Source organism: Marmota flaviventris, chromosome 13 (assembly GCF_047511675.1).
Source record: "Marmota flaviventris isolate mMarFla1 chromosome 13, mMarFla1.hap1, whole genome shotgun sequence".
Classification (NCBI taxonomy): Eukaryota; Metazoa; Chordata; class Mammalia; order Rodentia; family Sciuridae; genus Marmota; species Marmota flaviventris.
The window spans coordinates 88,656,510-88,674,546 of NC_092510.1; positions in this window are offsets into that span (position 1 = coordinate 88,656,510).

Below are 18,037 nucleotides of genomic sequence, written 5' to 3' on the forward strand. Positions count from 1 at the left end.
GGGAGTTTAGATCCATCATTGAATTGAAGTGCCAGGCAGGCAGACTGAACATGATGCCCAGCATACAAATGGGCCCAAGGCAGCAGAGAAAATCAAGAAGAAAATGTGGTGCACCCAGGATCTGGAAGTGTGTCCGAAGCATCAGATATGAGGTAGAAATTTAAAGCAGCAGGACTCCCCCCATACTATGCACTCTGGTGAGCCCAAGGCTAGTGTGCCATCTGCCCTCAACAGGAAACAGATGAAGCCAGGTTCATAGATGAAAAATAGCCATTTCCAATTGTGATGCCCCAAGGAAAATGGGGGTGTGCAGCCAAAGAGGAAAATTATATAGCTGTGCCATCTAAGTACCAGGCTAATTCTGTTCCCTGAATTTTATATATATATAGTCCTTGGGAGAAGCAAAATATAAACCTATAGGGATGATTTCAATGTGCCATGGGTGATGCACAGGAGGAAGATGCACTTCGAACTCACTAAGTGGGTCTTAGGATTTGATGTTAAATTCTGGGACTTTGTATTTGTGCATTCCTGAGGAAGCAGTTTCCGTCTTCCCAAACTGCTTGGTCTTTTTCTATACTACTAACCATAGCCATCATTTACTGAGCAGTGACCAAATACCAAGTTTATATTGCTAATTAACTTACCTGGACTATCTCTTTCCAATCCCATAACAATTATGGAAGACAAAATCTGTTTTCTCAATCTTCAGTTGAGGCTGGTCAGGACTGGAGAAAGCCTATAGCTGAAGCAGGGTCACAGAGCTGAGATGGTTACGGCCTAATTCTGGGTCTGTTGAACACCATCCTGAGATTGTAATTACCACACTTGACAGCAGATTCCAATTTTATATGATTTTTATTTTCCCTGAAAAGTGCTTAGTGACATCTCACATGTAGAAAGCGTTTAGGGTGTTCTTGTTGAGTAAGCTTAAAACTGTAACATTTAAGCAGAGAGCCAGGATTAGCATATCAGCCTCTGGTATAGGTTGTCAAGTCTATTTGTGAGTCCTGTGATGATTTTCTATAGGTCAGCAACTTTCTCTCCTCTATCCCAGGTCTTCTCAAAAGTCACACTAGTGACATATTAATTCTTTACTGTGAGGGGTTTTCCTGTGCCCTGTAGTGTATTTAGCAGCATCCCTGGTTTCTATCCTATCAGTGACAGTAGCATTTATATCTTGGACATCCCACAAAGACCCAGTGTAACAGGCCTGTCCCTCAGGGTGGTGGTATTAGGAGGTGGTAGAAACTTCAAGAGGCAGGGCCTAGAGGGAGATCTTTGGTGGTCCTCAGATAGAATTTCAGGACCTATACCTGTCCTTGCTATTATTTTCCTTCCTTGACCATGAGGTGAGGGGTTTTACTCCATGATACACTTCCACCATGATGGACTGTCTTGCTATAGGCCTAAAGCAAGGAAGCCACCCAACCATGAAACAGACTTCCAAAATCTGAGCCAACATAAAACATTTCCCTTATCTCAGGTATTAGTCATAGTGACAGAAAGTTGACTAACACACTAGCCCTACCCCAAGAACATCCTCCAGGTGCAGCAATTCCTCAGGTTCACAAATTCTAATTTACAACTCTTTTTAGTGTCAGCTTCGAAGGCAGACTGGTCTCTTCAGAGGCCAGGCACTAGCAGGATGGGTGGTTTGCGTTACGGTGTAAAGAGAATGTTGGGTCCTTTCTGTCATACCCCAAATTTTCCCATTTGGATTTTGCGGTGAAGTGTAAACTGTGCTGTTTGAGTCCTGACATGGTAGTGCATAAGAGCACAGAACCTGATCAGCCTGACATGCATTCAAATCCAGCACCACTGTGTGCTAACTCTGTGAACTTGGCCAACTTCCCTAACCTCTCAATACCTCATTTTCCTCATCTGTAAAATAAAGATAATAACATAATTTATCTCAAGAAGTAATCTGTAAAATGGAGATAATAGTGGAATGGATCCTATAAAGATACGGTGATTTAATCTTTGTAAAGTACAGTGTCAAACAATAATAAGCTAAAGGGATGTAAGCTTTTACTTTCAACAATGCCTGGCTGTAATCTATGATTGGTTCCATTTTCTTCCTGCCAAGTGGGTTGCTAATATGATTAGACAGTAAGCTCTTTTGAACAATGGCCAAGTTTAGAGTGTTTACTGCCGAGTCCCTAATACCTAGGGCAGTGCGTGGAACATAATAGGTGCTCACTAAATATTTGATAAATGAGGAAATGAAATGATTAACAGATCAATATTCTAAGAACCAAATGCTGTCAGTATCATTAAATCTTCATTATTTCAACAGCACTGGTTGTAATGTCAATGATTGTGAGGGAGTGGAATGGGAGGCAAAATAATATACATTTCAAGGATAAAGAAACCTGGAATTTATATGCCAGTTAGCTTTCAAATCTGGCTCGAATGTAATTTGAATTTGAAAGTTGATTTATCTGGCCTCACCCTTACCCTACACAATGCAGATCTTAATTGAAACACACACCTCTGGGAGCAGAAGAATAACGAGCTGCCTGCTGAAATGTCACTCTTGTGAAAGAAAGCAAATGCAGTCCCATGAGGGATCCTCTTCTTCCCTAGGTTGAGGGGGCTCAGCTACATCTACCAGAGAGAACAAAAAAGTGATGTGGGAAGGAACAATTCCATCTAGGGGGCATCGGGTCCAGCTTGTAGGACTGAGACCTGTGACCTGGGCTTTTCACCAACTCTGAGAGAGGGATCTATATAGTTAGAAATAGGGAGATAGCCTAGAAATTACCCATGTACTAATAACAAACAAAGGTTATATATCATAATTCTGCCACCTACTCCATAGAAGCACAACGTTATCTTTATTTTATCTTATTTTTCAATCTCCTTTTAAACTCCAGTTTTCTTATGTAACAGATGGGGGAAATAATACCATACCTGCATAAGATCATTGGAAGCATTACATGAGATAAATGCATAAAATCATTTGGCATGGTTCCTAGTACACAATAGTTTGGAATGCCAGAGGCTGCTACTACTGCTATTATTACACTTGAGTTTGCATTCCCTCGGGTGAAGGAGCCTAAACTTGGGGTGCAAAGAGACTATAAAATGCAGAAATCAGAAGCCAGCTTGGTTTTGGAGAAAATGTAGAGGGAGGTGTAGATGGAAAGTGGGAAAGGATCAGATTAACTAGGACATGGAAGGCGATTCTACAGATTTGAGCTTTTAGTGACAAGAAGTGTGAAAATAGAGATATTTTTGGTTTTCTGTCAGTCAGAGGGGGCTTGTTTAGGCATGAAATGGCCTTTCAATCCCTGTAAATCAATTCATATAGGTGACCTGGCCCAAATTCTATGTTTGAGACGGAAATGTTGCTTGTGGCAGGATGTATTCCCTAGCCACTCTTCCCCGGGTCTCTGCCAAAGTGAGAGCCCCCTTCATTGTGTGCTGGAGAGAGAATGCCACATGAAATTAGAGAGGATGAGCAGAGAGGGAGAGGAGGCGGTGAGCTTGCCACAGTGCTGGCGTAAGCCTCGCAGGGACAGAAGGCGATGCGTCCTGACAGATGCCTTCGTTATGTTGTTTGTTAAACACTGTGTGGCTGCATTTCACAACATTTTTGAAGCTGCCCCTGCGTTCCCCGGGCATTTTGGCAGTAGAGAATGGAAACTGTTGGGGCTGGGGACAGGGGTGGAGGGTGGAGGGCAAGGAGGGAGCAGTAATTGTGATGCAGTGAAATTCATGTTCAAAGTCACCTTCACCCAGTACATCACCCTCAGAATCCCTGAGTGTGATTATGTGGTCTGAGAGTTGTTAAGAGGTTTATGTATTGAAACAATTCAATTAAAATCAGAAGAATATCTGAGTACCAAATATAGGTTAAGTCACTGTCCCTGTTTTGAAGGAAGTGTTACAATCCAGTGGACACAATTCAGTACACACATACTGTATACACACACACACACACACACACGCACATACTCGCAACCTCAACACATATTAGGGTGCAAAGCGATTTTAAACTGTTGAGACTTTGTTCAGTTCTGAGGGAAAGAAGGGTTGCATTTAGTGAGAGGAGTAATTTTGACTTCAGGTGAGCCATGAAGAAAGAACAACGTTTTGTGTTGCAATGTAGGCAGTGGGAGGTCAGGGAGGAGCACGGATGGAGACAAGGAGATCGGTGTGAATGATGCCCTTGATCTGGAACACAGGACTGTGTCGAAGAGAAGCACGTGAGGAGCAGAGAATGCAGGTTTATCCAGCACAGAGGAAATCCTCCAATGAGAAAGAGAGAGGGGAAAGAAACGGGAGAGGAAGAGAGAAAGAGAGAGATTTGGCCAAAATGAGCCACTGAGGGATTTCTGAACATTGATGTGATGCTTCAGGTTATACTTTAAGATGTGTTGAGAATTCTCAATTAAATTCAGCCTTACATGGGAGTTATCAGGAAAAAAAAAAGTGGTAGCCTAACTGTTGTCTAAGATCCTTTCTGCTGTCAACTCTAATCTGGATGCTCATTCTGCACTTAGCATCTGTTAGAGACAGTGGAAAGATAAGTGTAAGTAAACTTTGGGGCTGCAGTAAGTTTCAAAGAAAAAAAGCTAGGGCTGAAGTCTCTACTGTGGGACATGAAGGAATCTGGGCACCACTTCTGTACAGCTCTGTCTTGAAGATGGAGATCCTAGGGAGATATCACTCCCAAATACCTTGAACCTTGATGGGGAGGGGAGGTATCACCTCCTCGTGAATGTTCTTAATCTTCCTGGCCCTGAGAAGAGCAATGAGGGCAGAAGAATGATCCACAGCTCACTGTGAATCTGTCACTGGCAGAGGGAGGATAGGAAATAGGTATCCTGGTACCCTGGGTCAGAAATGTATCTTAATCTTGTTGCTCTTTCTATGTCAGGGAAAGATAATACTTAACTTTCTGCCCCTTTGGGGACTTCCATAGATTGATCCAATAAACAGACAGGAGACCTGCATGGTGGTGCTGAAAGATAACCACATGTCTTGAGAAATCCACTGGCAGGGAGCAATGAAAACAGAGTAAAGATTTGAAAAAGACCTAAGAAACAAGTCTATCAGATCACCAGTAACAGCAGTGACAGTAGGAATCCATAAGAAAATTCAAAAACAGTAAGAATGCCTCCCGAAACTAAATGCATGACTTTCAAACTAGAAACAAATCACAAAATGATCATCAAAAACTAAAAGAGATCATTAATTATCTGTATTGGTGAACTGAGGAACTTAGGACATTTTACATTTATATTTTTTCTGGAAAAAAAACCTGAGAAAGCATTTTCATCTCCCAGTAAGAACAGATCAGGAGACATTCCTCCAACAACAGAGGAACATACACATACGTCTGCCGGTGTGTACATAAAATGCATGGGCCACTTGAAAATGAGTAGTGTGAATGCTAAATAAACATTTGTAACTAGAAAGAGCACATGGCAATAGGAACACTAATACCAACCTGTAACTACTAATTCTAAACTTTCCTAGTGACACCTCAGAAATGGGGCTAAGGGAAAAGGAAGAAATAAAATAACCTGGAAGATTTTACCTCACTAAGTCAGGGAAGAGGAGAAAGAAGAGAACATGTTCTCAGAGTTCTATTTTATTGCCAAAGGAAAGAAAAGGGAAAAACAAAAGTGTGCCCTGGAGGTTTTGTGTCTCATTTTTAAATAATTGCAAGGAATCCTTCAATTGCTTGTGGGCTCAAACAAGAAAGGAAGTATACGCTCAAGGAAGGAAATGATTGAAGAATGTCCACACATTGGAGACACAAGAGGAAAAAGGATGATTACCTAGGAAACAATTGACAACAAAGAAATATGAAATATGAATAAATCAAGTTTCACAAAAGAGAAAATAGGATGATATAATTATCATTATTTGAGTCAGAGGATGCAAATAGGTCCACAGTTGAGTCCAGTACTTCAAGAAAAAGTGGGAACAGCGATGAGAGCTGATCATCGGAGCAAGAGGGATAAGAGAAAGAAAAGGAAACAAAATAGAAAGTGTGTAGTATCGTGGAGGAAGTAAAACGAGCATATCATCTAAATATGAGTGAATTTAATTCTCCAAATGTCAGGGATTGTTAGTTGAATTAAGCAACACAACACAGCTGTACGCTATGTATAAGAAACATTTAGTAAAAAAATCAATAAAACAGCTAAATATGAAGTGGGGTAGCCCATGCTGTGCTATAAAAATGAAAATAATAGCAAAAATATCAACAATAATCCTCAGTAATTAAAATGTCAGTATAAGACGTGGTACAAGTTTAAGTTAAAATGTGAATGAAGGTGGCAAGCATCTTTAAGCAACAATTTAGAAACTAAGCACAGAAAGCAAAATCCATTAGAAAAGTGAAGAAATGTAATAAAAGTGTAATTATAATGAGAGACCTAGATAGTTTTTTTTTTTTAATTGGAAGGTTCTGACCGAAAAAAATTCAAAAGAACTTCAAAGAAAATATTTAACAGTAAACACACTGTTGATTGAGAAGGAGAGAAGGGGCCACTTCACATACTATATGAAATGATATACATTTTTTCTGTCTTAGGAGATATTTATAAAATTTGGTTATATATTTATGAAAGAAACAATTTTTTAATAAAAAATGTAGAGTTATCATAAGCCATAATCTCTCAGAATAACCTACTTCATTAGAAACATACTATGAAATATTTTATTAAAATAAAACCATTTGAGAATCAAGTAAATGCAGTATATATCTGTAATGTGGCTCTGGAGGCTGAGGCAGGAGAATCACAAGTTTCAGCCAAGCTTCAGCAACTTGGTGGGGACCTAAGCAACTTAGTGGGACCCAGTGTCAAAATAAGAAATAAAAAGCCTGTCGAGTATTTTTTTTTTTTTTTTACACATGTAATCCCAGCAGCTCCAGAGGTTGAGACAGGAGGATGGAGAGTTCAAATCCAGCCTCAGAAATGGAGAGGTGCTTAGCAACTTAGTGAGACCCTGTCGTCTCTAAATAAAATACAAAATAGGGCTGGGGATGTGGCTCAGTGGTAAAGCACCCATTAGTTTAATCTCTGGTAACAAAATAATGATGATGATGATGATGATGATGATGATGATGATGATGATGATAGCACTAATAAATTAAGTGAATTCAATTTATATATTTCCCCCTTTGCATCAATGGGGAAATCAAGAGTTTAATCACAAACCATCTAGAAAGCAACATAGGAAATTTCTACTCACAAATGCCTTCACAACTGACGAAGATACTCAAAAACCAAGAGAGTTATCACTCAGAGGAATTAATATACTATTAATTAACTTTCTGTATATATATATATATATATATATATATATATATATATATATATATATGGAATTAATATATACTCTGTACAGAAAATTAATAAAAGAAACCTGAAATGAATGAAATACAATAAAGAAATGCAGTAAAAAGATGTACAACAGGCATTTCAGGTCATTGAAGAGGAAAATGAAGCAAAACTCTTTTTGACTTAATTAAAAATAACACAGTGGAATAAAATATATTAAAATTAAAAATTATTGAGGTGATGTACCAAGTCAAATGGAATCAATAAATCACTACATATATTTTACAGTAAAATTTTGAAAAACCTTAGTGGAAAAAGATGATTTCCTGGGAGTTTATAAATCATTATCATGGACATCAAAGAAATAGAAAATGTGAATAAATCAAGTCCAATAAGAGACCCAGAAAATAGGATTAAGTAGCATTGAAGTATCACCAGAAACAAATAGGTTCAGAGCTAAGTCTAGTCCTTCAAGAAAATTAATTCCAATATTATTAAAATGTTACTTTTTAGAAAAACACCTCACCTTGATTTATTTTCTGAAGCACTTAGGGCTTAAAAATCAAAGTCTGCTCTAATGCTAATAAGGAAATTGTGATATTGTATATGTTTGCATATGCTGTATGCAAACTTTTGGTTGAAAAATTAATTGTTGATAGACCTTTGAAAATATTAGTTGTTGATAAAAATCAAACCCAGTGCCTCACATGTGCCAAGCAAGTGTGCTACAGCTGAGCCCCAGCTCCACCCTGTATGTATACTTTTTATGCACATGTATACACTAGATTTTTCCCTAGGAGTTCATGAGTAGTTCAAACTGCAGTTTAATCTGCTGTGTCAACAAACAAAAGGGAAAGATTACTTGAGTGCATCGACATATGCTGAAGAGCCCTTTTAATAAAAATCAGTAGGCTTACTAAATAACATTAGCTTAAATTAAATTATTAATTTAAATTTTGTAAAGGATAGCTTGAAAACCCTGGAGCACCTATGATCCTAAAGGGTGAAATACAAAAACCACTTAATTTTAAATAGCAAACTATGCAAAGAATAAATAATATTGTCATTATTGACATTTTCATAACTTCTCTGGCAGATTCAATATGAAAAAAAATGAGATAATTGGTTAACGATAAGAGATTAAAGTGGGGAAAACAAACTAATCGAATCAGAAGAAAATTGAGTCAGGTGGTTGTACAGATCATAGAATATCCAAGGACTAACATACTTTCTCTATACTTGCAATACACAATATTTAGAAAAGAGAACACTTTCATTAGCATCATGTACAAAATGATATATAATCGAACATAAATTTTACCACAACATTACAACATATACATATAACTATAAAAATAATATATTAATTTAATTAAATTTTACAGTTGTCTCTTAACTAATTAATATTTCATTGTACATTTTCTAAATTATGCAAATCCACCTGGAATAGCAACAGCAATTTTGGAAATAAAGTTGTATTTTTAAAGTTTTCAAAGGAAGAGTTGGGAAAGGAGAGGCAAGTGGTTGGGGCCACATCACTGCTGAAAAGGGAAGCTGGGGCAACATCTCAGATTGCAAGGCCCCTGGGGCGGATGGCAATGGAGAGCAATGGTGCTCACTGGGACCAGATATTTTGTTTGCTGCTACAAGTACTGGCACTTAGAAATAATGGACTAATTAATTTATAAAATAGACTAGAGGATTTTTTTTATAAAGTACCTAGCAATGGATTGTAATATTTATTATTTGTGGTGATTAAAAGACATTCTATTGAAATATAATAAAAAGTGTAAATTCTAAGTGTTAAACTGGAAAACTTTTGATAAATGAACTGCTTGTAGCACTGCTTGTGATATATATGCATATGTGTGTGTTTGTGGTGTGTGTATCAGATATCTATCTATATGTGCAATTAATTACATCAACCCAGATGTCAAGTTTATGCACTTTCTAAAGATCTATCCCCACACTAATATCTCCTGATTCTAAGACCTCAGATTTTTTCCAGAGGAAATTTTGAAGTGTCATTTATCTTGGGTTGAAATTATTATTATTATTATTATTATTATTATTATTATTATTATTATTATTAATTTATTTATTCCTTCAGCTCAAATGATCCTCGGGTTATTAGGATAAATCATCATTCTTCGTCTTAAAAATAGCACCATAGATTTTAAGTATGTAATATTCATTTTCTAATTCAGGTCACATAAAACCAACCTGAATAACTACTATTATTTTCTTTTAAAAAGGAAGAATTTGAGGCATAGAGAGACGAAGCAATTATCCAATTTCACACAGCAAGAAGGCAGGAGAGCCACCACTCTAAACCTGTTCTGTTGTGATCCTTCCAGGGCCTGATGTTTCTGCATACAAGTTTCAGATAAAACTTACAAAGTGTTTAATATATTACCTGCTCCAAAATCTGTGCTGTATGAAAGTGCCATCACAATGGTAATGTCAAAATCATTCTATCCTTACTGATGTTGCCAGGTAGGTCTATTGACCTCAGAATTGCAAGTGAGAAAACTGATGTTAAATTATCTGATTCCAAGCAACTAGTAGAAAGAAAACTAAAAATAAAAAAGGAGTCACCTTCAGGCATTTCCTTCCTAACTTTGTCTTCTCAATCCCCAGGCAGGCTGAGGTTCACCTTCAGCTACACTGATTTTAGGCAACGTATCTCCCCTTTCTGGATAATCAGAACCTCGGAGTCATAACTCCTGCTCCATTTATTTCAGGGGGATGGCTTCAGATAGGAGAAGGGGCTTTGAAATAATAACATTGTAACCAGAAGATTACTGCTTATTTCTCCCTTAGCCACACAAGGCAGCCGAATTAACAGCCAGGTCATTATTACCTCCAACAGTTAGGTCAGACCAAGAAAAGAACTATGTGCTTTGACATATCCTCCCATAATGATGTCACAAAATGCTTAGTTTTCTTGAAATCCAGGTTTTATATCTGTCGTGAATGGTTCTTGTTTCCTTATTTTGTAACATTAGTACAAATAAAACAGAGGAAACTATTTTTTCTGCCACTTTGGAAGACAGAGGTGGTATGGATAACTGAGGCAGAGAGAGAAAAAGAACATCTTCATGATTATGCTGCAAACTGTCATTTAAACATAAGTAGAACCTGTGCCTACCAATTTCCCAGCCCTGCATGAGATCTTGCACAGAGAACGGGGAAGGCACTTCAGAGGAAACCCAGGACATAAACACAGCTAGTAGGCCACCTGTCTCTCCTGTTGCAGTCAGGTGTTAATCCATTGCAAACTCCCTCTTAGCACTCTATACTCTTTTTTTCCTATATCTACGTGATTTCCAAGTTTCCCTCTTAACATCTCCCTCTTATACACTCACTTATCAAAACCATTTCAAAAACTAGAACTTTCCTCAACTTTTCCTGATTATGTGTAATACTTCTCATTCTCTTCAGGTGCATTTTTATTTTCATTAATTGTATATTTCCCATTCTTCATGAAAAATCACCATTTCCTCATTTTTAAATTACAACAATAAAACATGTTCATTTTAACATATATAACAAAAATATAATTAGGTTAAAAATGAAAGTGTCCTTATTATTACTCATCCTACTCTCCTTTCCCAGAGTATCCTATTTTATTTTATTTCATTTTTTTTAGTTTACATTTTTGCAGATGTTTCACATGCAATTTAAACAGTCCACTTATTCTGAATGAATTTTGGGGAAAAAAAAACCTTACTATTCTGGCCATGGATCTTGCAGTCAATAATGGCACTTAACAAGAACAATGAGTCAGGAAATCAGGTGAATCCAGACTCATTCTACCTGGGATGACTGTGGCACATGATGAAAGTAGAGATGTTCCTGAATGAATTCCAGAGGTTTGAGAAAATAACCATTTTGGGTCTTTAGAAATCAGAAATGCTTCATGGTGGCTGTTAGCTATTGCTGCTAACCCAGCAGAAGGGGTGGATTCATTGAGGTGTTGAGTGTGAGCTTTAAAGACAGAGAGCAAGCCGGCAGAGAAGCAGAAATGAGCAGAGAGAGAGGAGGGTCAAGAACAATTCTTCTCATCTCTTCACCTTCCCACTTGGGGTCTGCTCCTGAGTTCTCTCAGTGTGACTTCTTGTTCACATCATTCTCTCCATTGCCCCTTAGCCTAGATCATAGGCATTCACCATCTAGTGATCATTTCCAGACCTGATTTGCATTTTTTAAAAATCATGGTCTGTATTGCATAATTTGCCAGGACATATTCCTGGTAACTCCCCAGAACAGACTACGCATACACACACACACACTCACTCAGAAATAAACATGCATGTATTTCAGCCTTCCTTTGGTATTTACACTAATTTCAAAATAATATGCTCATATTACATGTCACCAGGTTTTCAGTACTTGGTGAGAAATATGCATTTTTTTATTAAGGAAGTTGAACACTTTTAAAACCCCCTCGCCACTCTTCTCAAGAAATATATATATATATATATATATATATATATATATATATATATATATATATATCACCTGTATTATTCTCACATACAGCCACATTAACTATAGGTGTTTTTATATGATTTGACTGCACCAAAAAGCGTTCATAGCTAAGGCATGGAGTTCACTGTGTGTCTGTTGGGCTGCTATCATAAAATACATGAAGCTTGGTAATTTATAAATAAAAAAATTATATTTCTCACAGCTCTGGAGGCTGGAAGCCCTAGGTCAAGGTGTAAATGGGTGCAGTGACTGCTGAAGGCCAGATCTCTGCTTCCAAGATGGGGTCTTAAATGATGAGGCCCCGGTAAGAATCAACACTGTGCTAAAAGGAACAACAATGAAAATAAAGGCATATCTGGTACTCTCCTATCCTTTTATATGTTGTAGATCCTTGTGAGGTGAAGCCCTCATATCCTCCTGAGGTCCCAACTCTCAACACTGTTGCACTGAAAACCAAATTTCAACATGAATTTCGGAGGGAACCTTATAATTACATTTCCTTCCTTTTCTTCCCCCTTCCCCTCCTGGAACTGACAATTGCTTTATTATTTCCATTTGTTCTATTTTAAGCAATCATATTATCCTCTTTTTTTATATAACAAAACCAACCATAGAACTTCTCTTACCACAGTGGAAAATCATAGCCTGTGCACATATGCTCAGAAACACCCCTCTCTGAGGCCTTTATCCTTCTGACTTCTGGTCTCACTCACTATCAGGAATTCACAGATACTTTCTGGAAATCCCTGTTATTATAACTTTAAAATTGCCTCACTATATTTTTCTGGGTTTAATCTTCTGTTTGATATTTTTGTCTTCTCTTTCTTGGCTTATGGTTTTCTAGTGTTGGAACATATCATCCAGTATTTTCTTGCATACTTCCAAAGAGAGATAGTGTTGAGACCTGATGTGTTTAAAACTGTCTTTGGTTTACTCTCATCCTAGTGACAAAAGAGAAACAGGGTAGTCTTTTTTGATAACCTTTGCATACCCTTTCACATATTTAAACCATCTCTAGGTTACATGTAATATTTCTTATATCAAAAATGCTACACAAAGATTTATACTGTGTCAGGGAATCATTGCAAGAAAAAGAAGTGTGTACATTTTCAGTACAAATGCATTTTTCCCCAAAATTTGTGACCTGTGGTTGGCTGAATCACAGATGCAGAACCTATGTATTATGGGGAGCTGACTATTCATATATTGGTCCTACTAGATGTGGGCTCTGATACTTTCTTTTCTTTTAGTTCTGTGTGTCTTTGTATTTTTGTTAAACTTTCTAGGGATTTCCTCAAATTTATCTTCCATCCTAAATATTAAATTCTTTAAAAACAATTTACTTTTAAAAAATTTACTCAAGTCTTTTTTTATTTCTGAATTATCTTTTTTTTTTTTTTTTCTGGTAGTGCTGGAGATTGAACCCAGGGCTTGGTGCATATGAGGCAAGCACTCTCCCAACTGAGCTACATCCCCAGCCCAATTTCTGAATTATCTTAACACTTTAGTTGAACATTCTATTCCAGTAAAGATACAAACCAAATGAGAGTGGATGTGTACTTTACCATTTCCGTTTCCTCTGCAGTAACCTCCTATTTGGTTCCTCTGCATCCGCCCTTTACTGAACTCTATTCTTCATGTAGCAGCCAGAATTATCTTTGTTAGAGGATAATTATGTCTTATGCCTTTAGGAAAATATTGTTGTAAGTGATAAAATCATCATCACAAAAACATCAAGCAATGCAGAAATGTGTAAAGTAGAAAGTGAGAAACTACCTAAAATCCCAGCATCCAGCCCAAATTCACATGTTTGGAGACTCTGACTCTGAAATCTCCCTATGGAGAATACAGATCTAAATTTTTTCTGTCTAAAGGCTATGAAAAAATATGCAGGTGAATAGGGGACAGATGAAATTGAAATTGTGATGCTATTATAAAGGCTCATCTATTCTCTATCTATCTATCTATCTATCTATCTATCTATCTATCCATTCACACAGTTTATATATTTAAGAAATACAACAAGATGTCCTGATACATGTGTACACCATGGAGCCTCAAATCAACATCAGAACACATGCCATCACTTGATATATCTCTTTTTGCATGTGTGATGGTGAGAACACCCAAAATTCAGTCTCTTAGCCATTCTCAAATGCACAATATGTTGCTTACAACTATGGTCACCATGATGTACCAAGGACTCCTGAACCCATGTCTAACTAAAAGTTTGTGGTCTTTGACCAATGTCTCTACAGTCCTCTGAATCCTCAGACTCTGGTAACCACCATTTATTTTCTGCTTCCATGAATTTGACATTGTTAGATTCCACAAAAAAATGATACCATGCAGTCTTTGTCTTTCTGTTCCTGATGTATTTCACTTAACATGAAGTCCCACGGAACTGTTTTAAAATAAATTGTTTCAAATTTAGTTTTACTTGAATTTATTAGCAAAAGCAAATATATGGAAGTAACATGAAATATTTGATGGATGACAAATAAATTTGTATACCTCAAGGAGTTGTTAGCATCTAAAATATCTGTAGAGGTAATGAATAAGGCAACAAAATATAGGTTGATAAGACCTTACAAAAAAAGAAAAGAAACATGTTTCCATTTTAGACCTATCCATTGACTCCCGCTATAAAGAAATAAGCCCTCTCATATTCTCTCTCTCCCTAGTCCTCCAGTCCTTCTTTCTGATTGGCTATTATTAGTAGAGATTATGACATTTGCACATTCTGGTCTGAAACTACAATTCTCACTGTTGTTCCATTTTAATTGTATATTGAATTGGAATCTGTGTTCACCCTTCCCCTGTTCCCAGGGCTTCCTCATTTCTAATTACTTTGTCATCCTTTACAATTTTATTTATCTTGTTTCATCTTCCAGAGGCTTTTCATTTTTAAAACTTTAATAATAATTTTATTTAACCCCATGTACTAAAAATATTATTATTGCAACATACAATCCATACAAAATTATTGAGTTCTTTTATATAATTTTTTTTTTTTGGTTTTTGTTATTACTAAATCTTCAACATCTGGTGAGAATTTTACACCCAGAGCTCTTTCAGTCACAGCAGCATGTGTTCAGTGACTATTCAGTAACATGTGTCCATTCAGTAACAATGGGTGGCCCTTGGTCATGGAACCAGAGAGCTCCGTTCCTGACAGCCTCCTCTCCTTTGTCTCTCTTGTCCATTTCCTGTTACATTGTGATTTTACCACATCATCTTCACCTAATTGTGATATCCTGACCTAGAAAGGACCCAACAGTGTTCATTTTTTGTTTAACTTTTTGTTTGTTTGTTTTTTGGATAATTATAGGTTCACATGCAGTTGTATGAAATAATACCAAAACATTATAAAGAAGAGATTTGGGTTCTCTATTTCTTGGTTTGGACATGCTTCAAAATATATGTGTTCTTTTTATGCATGTGAAAATTGTTTTGTTTTTCAACATAAATGGGCTCCTATCCATCTATCTACAGTTCTTACCCTGCTTCTCATTGCACTCAGCAAAAGCCAGGTGTTCCTATAGGGGCTGAAACTTTCTTAAAGTTCTGTTCATTTCAGGATACATCTCAGCTGACTTTTCCTCCATCCTTCCCTCCCTCCCTTCCTCCCTCCCTCCCTCCCTTCCTTCCTTTTCCCATTTTTCTTTTGTTCCTTCTTCTTTTTGTCTTTGGTTAATAAATGGACCACCTGATATCACTCTTTCTGCTCTCTTAAGTTCCTCTGCCTCCTTCTAATTGTGTGCTGACTGCTGAGGTGCCACAGTTATGGACAACTTTAAAGCCTATGACCCTTCCCCTCCTTAGCATGTTCTTATCTCAGACATGTGCATGGTCCCCTCTCTTAGCTTTTTCAAGGCTTTGCTCATAGGTCATCTCAGTGAAGCATACTCTGGCCACCCCAGTGAAAATAAATGGCCTATCCTCACCATTCACTCAGCATTCCCAGTTCACTGTCATGGCGCCCTTTTAATTTCCTATCTTTCAAAGTGTTTTACAGTTTCCAATATGCTACATAATTTACTTATTTGTACTTTTTGTTAGATCAATTTTACAGTCAGAATGGAGTTCTGCTAAACACTTCCAGTTTACCTTTGGTTTAACTTACCTGTAACTTAGTTTTCCCCATATATGGAATTCAAGTAAAAATACTGATTCTCATTGATTGAGTGGCTACTATGCTGTGATGTTCTCTTGATAAGTAATTATTGGTGTAAGCACTGCAACCTCCTTCAGGAAGACTGTCCACATCTGTCAGTTGAGAAAAAGAGATTAGAAAGGGTAATGAGACTCGCCCAAGGTCTCCCAGTTAATAAGTGAGACAGACTTGACAGGATTATGGAGATAACACAGTCATACCACCCTGTAAAAATCTCAACACATGTATACCTAAAAGCCCCTTTAATTTTCATCACACCCATTTTAATATTGCTGATGCAGTTAGACCCATTTTACAGATGAAGAAGTTGAGCTCCCCAGAGGTTAAAAGGTTTGATCACAAGACTGGTGATTTCTTAAGCTCTATGTTACCTCAGATTCCTCTGGCTGTAAAACTAATGTTCTCTTGATTCTACTACAATGCCATCAAATTCTGCTGGAAGGAACAGATGAGATTAAAAGACAACTTTTCACTTTCCCTTGTTAAATATCTTACCTCTTTTAAAATAATTCTTAAATACATGAAATTGATCTGGAAACAGTTCTTCCAGTGAATTTAGGTGGTGGAGAATCAACGCCATGTCAATAAATTGGACATTGACATTTATTTGAATTGTGGTCAGCTTTACTCCAATTTACGGGGTAATCATCACTCTGTCCCACAATGCTCTGAGGTTTCCCACTGCCATCAATCATTTTCCCTCTGAGCATTGCATTGCAGCCTTCACTTGGGGGCCTCAGCTGCCAAATAAAAGGTCATTTAATGGGTCCTTACTCTTTTGAGCACCATCCAAAGCCTCCTCTTCAATCAGCTTCTCGGGGAGAGAACCAGGTGGGGGCAAAGAGACAGGTCACTTCAGCTCCGTTTCCATGGAGACCCATACATGAATGTGATCTGAGCCCACGACTTTGGACATAATGACCCCTAATCACATCCTCTCCACCCCTGAGGACTCAGTGACGGCTATGGCAATTTCCTGTGACTTGCTTTAATGGAACGAGTCTCAGAAAGGTAGACTTCCTACTTCAAGCAAGCAGGGCCAGCCAGCAATTACTTTGGGGCAGAAACTTCGAGCAGACAGGTTTTGGTTTTTTTTTTTTGCAGGAAGGGTATGACAGCAGTAGATGAAATATGTTAGTAGGATCCGAGGTGCCAAATAGACCACTCTCTTTGGAATGTTTCAGCTCCTAATTAACCCTGACTCAATTCAGTTGTGACCTACTTCATTTCTAAATCCCACACAAAGGTAATGCGGATAAAGGAAACTCTCTAAAAAGAAATGGTTGAAGGAACAAAGGATGCTAGGATAGTAAGGAGAAGATACGCCATAAGGTCAAAGTTAACTATCTTCCAATGTGTCAGATATTGACATAAGAAAGAAAGATTAGAGTTGGAAGTGTTTCTGGAAGTATAATCACTAGGAGATAGTTAGAGGCATCCATTCTCTCCTTGGGAGGCTCAGACATCATCATGGTCAGGATGAATTTTGAATCACAGCTCTGCATTTCACTAACTGCGTAGCTGTGTGGGAACATTGGTTCTCCTGATTAGAATTCATCTTTTATAAAATAGGAATTATCCTGCTATTTCTGTCTTCAGTATTTATTGAGACTGTGTCTTCATAGTGATGCTGTTGAGAATAAATCATTTACAGACGGCAGTTAGCTTATTGCCAAGCACATCATGGGTATCTTAAACACGGCCATTTCAGTTGTTACCATTGCTATTATTATTCAATCCTTTACTAAAAATACATTTCTAAAAGTTAGAAATACTAGAAAGGGTTGCTTTTAAAGTTATCAAGTTCTCAGTCATTGGCCAAATCCTGACAGAGATATATGGGAATTGGGGAGAAGGTTAGCTACGATTAGGGTCAATTATTAGAGAGTTACTGACCTTAAATTTATAGATTTCCCATTGCAGGGTGCCACTGTGCTGTGACGTTTGGACTTGCCGATAGTGTCTAAGTAGGGATCAGCTTACTCTTTTTGATTGCCAATGGGTGTGGAGTAGAACCACCGGTGTCGATGGAGAAGTAATAGGCTTCCTTTTAACATCA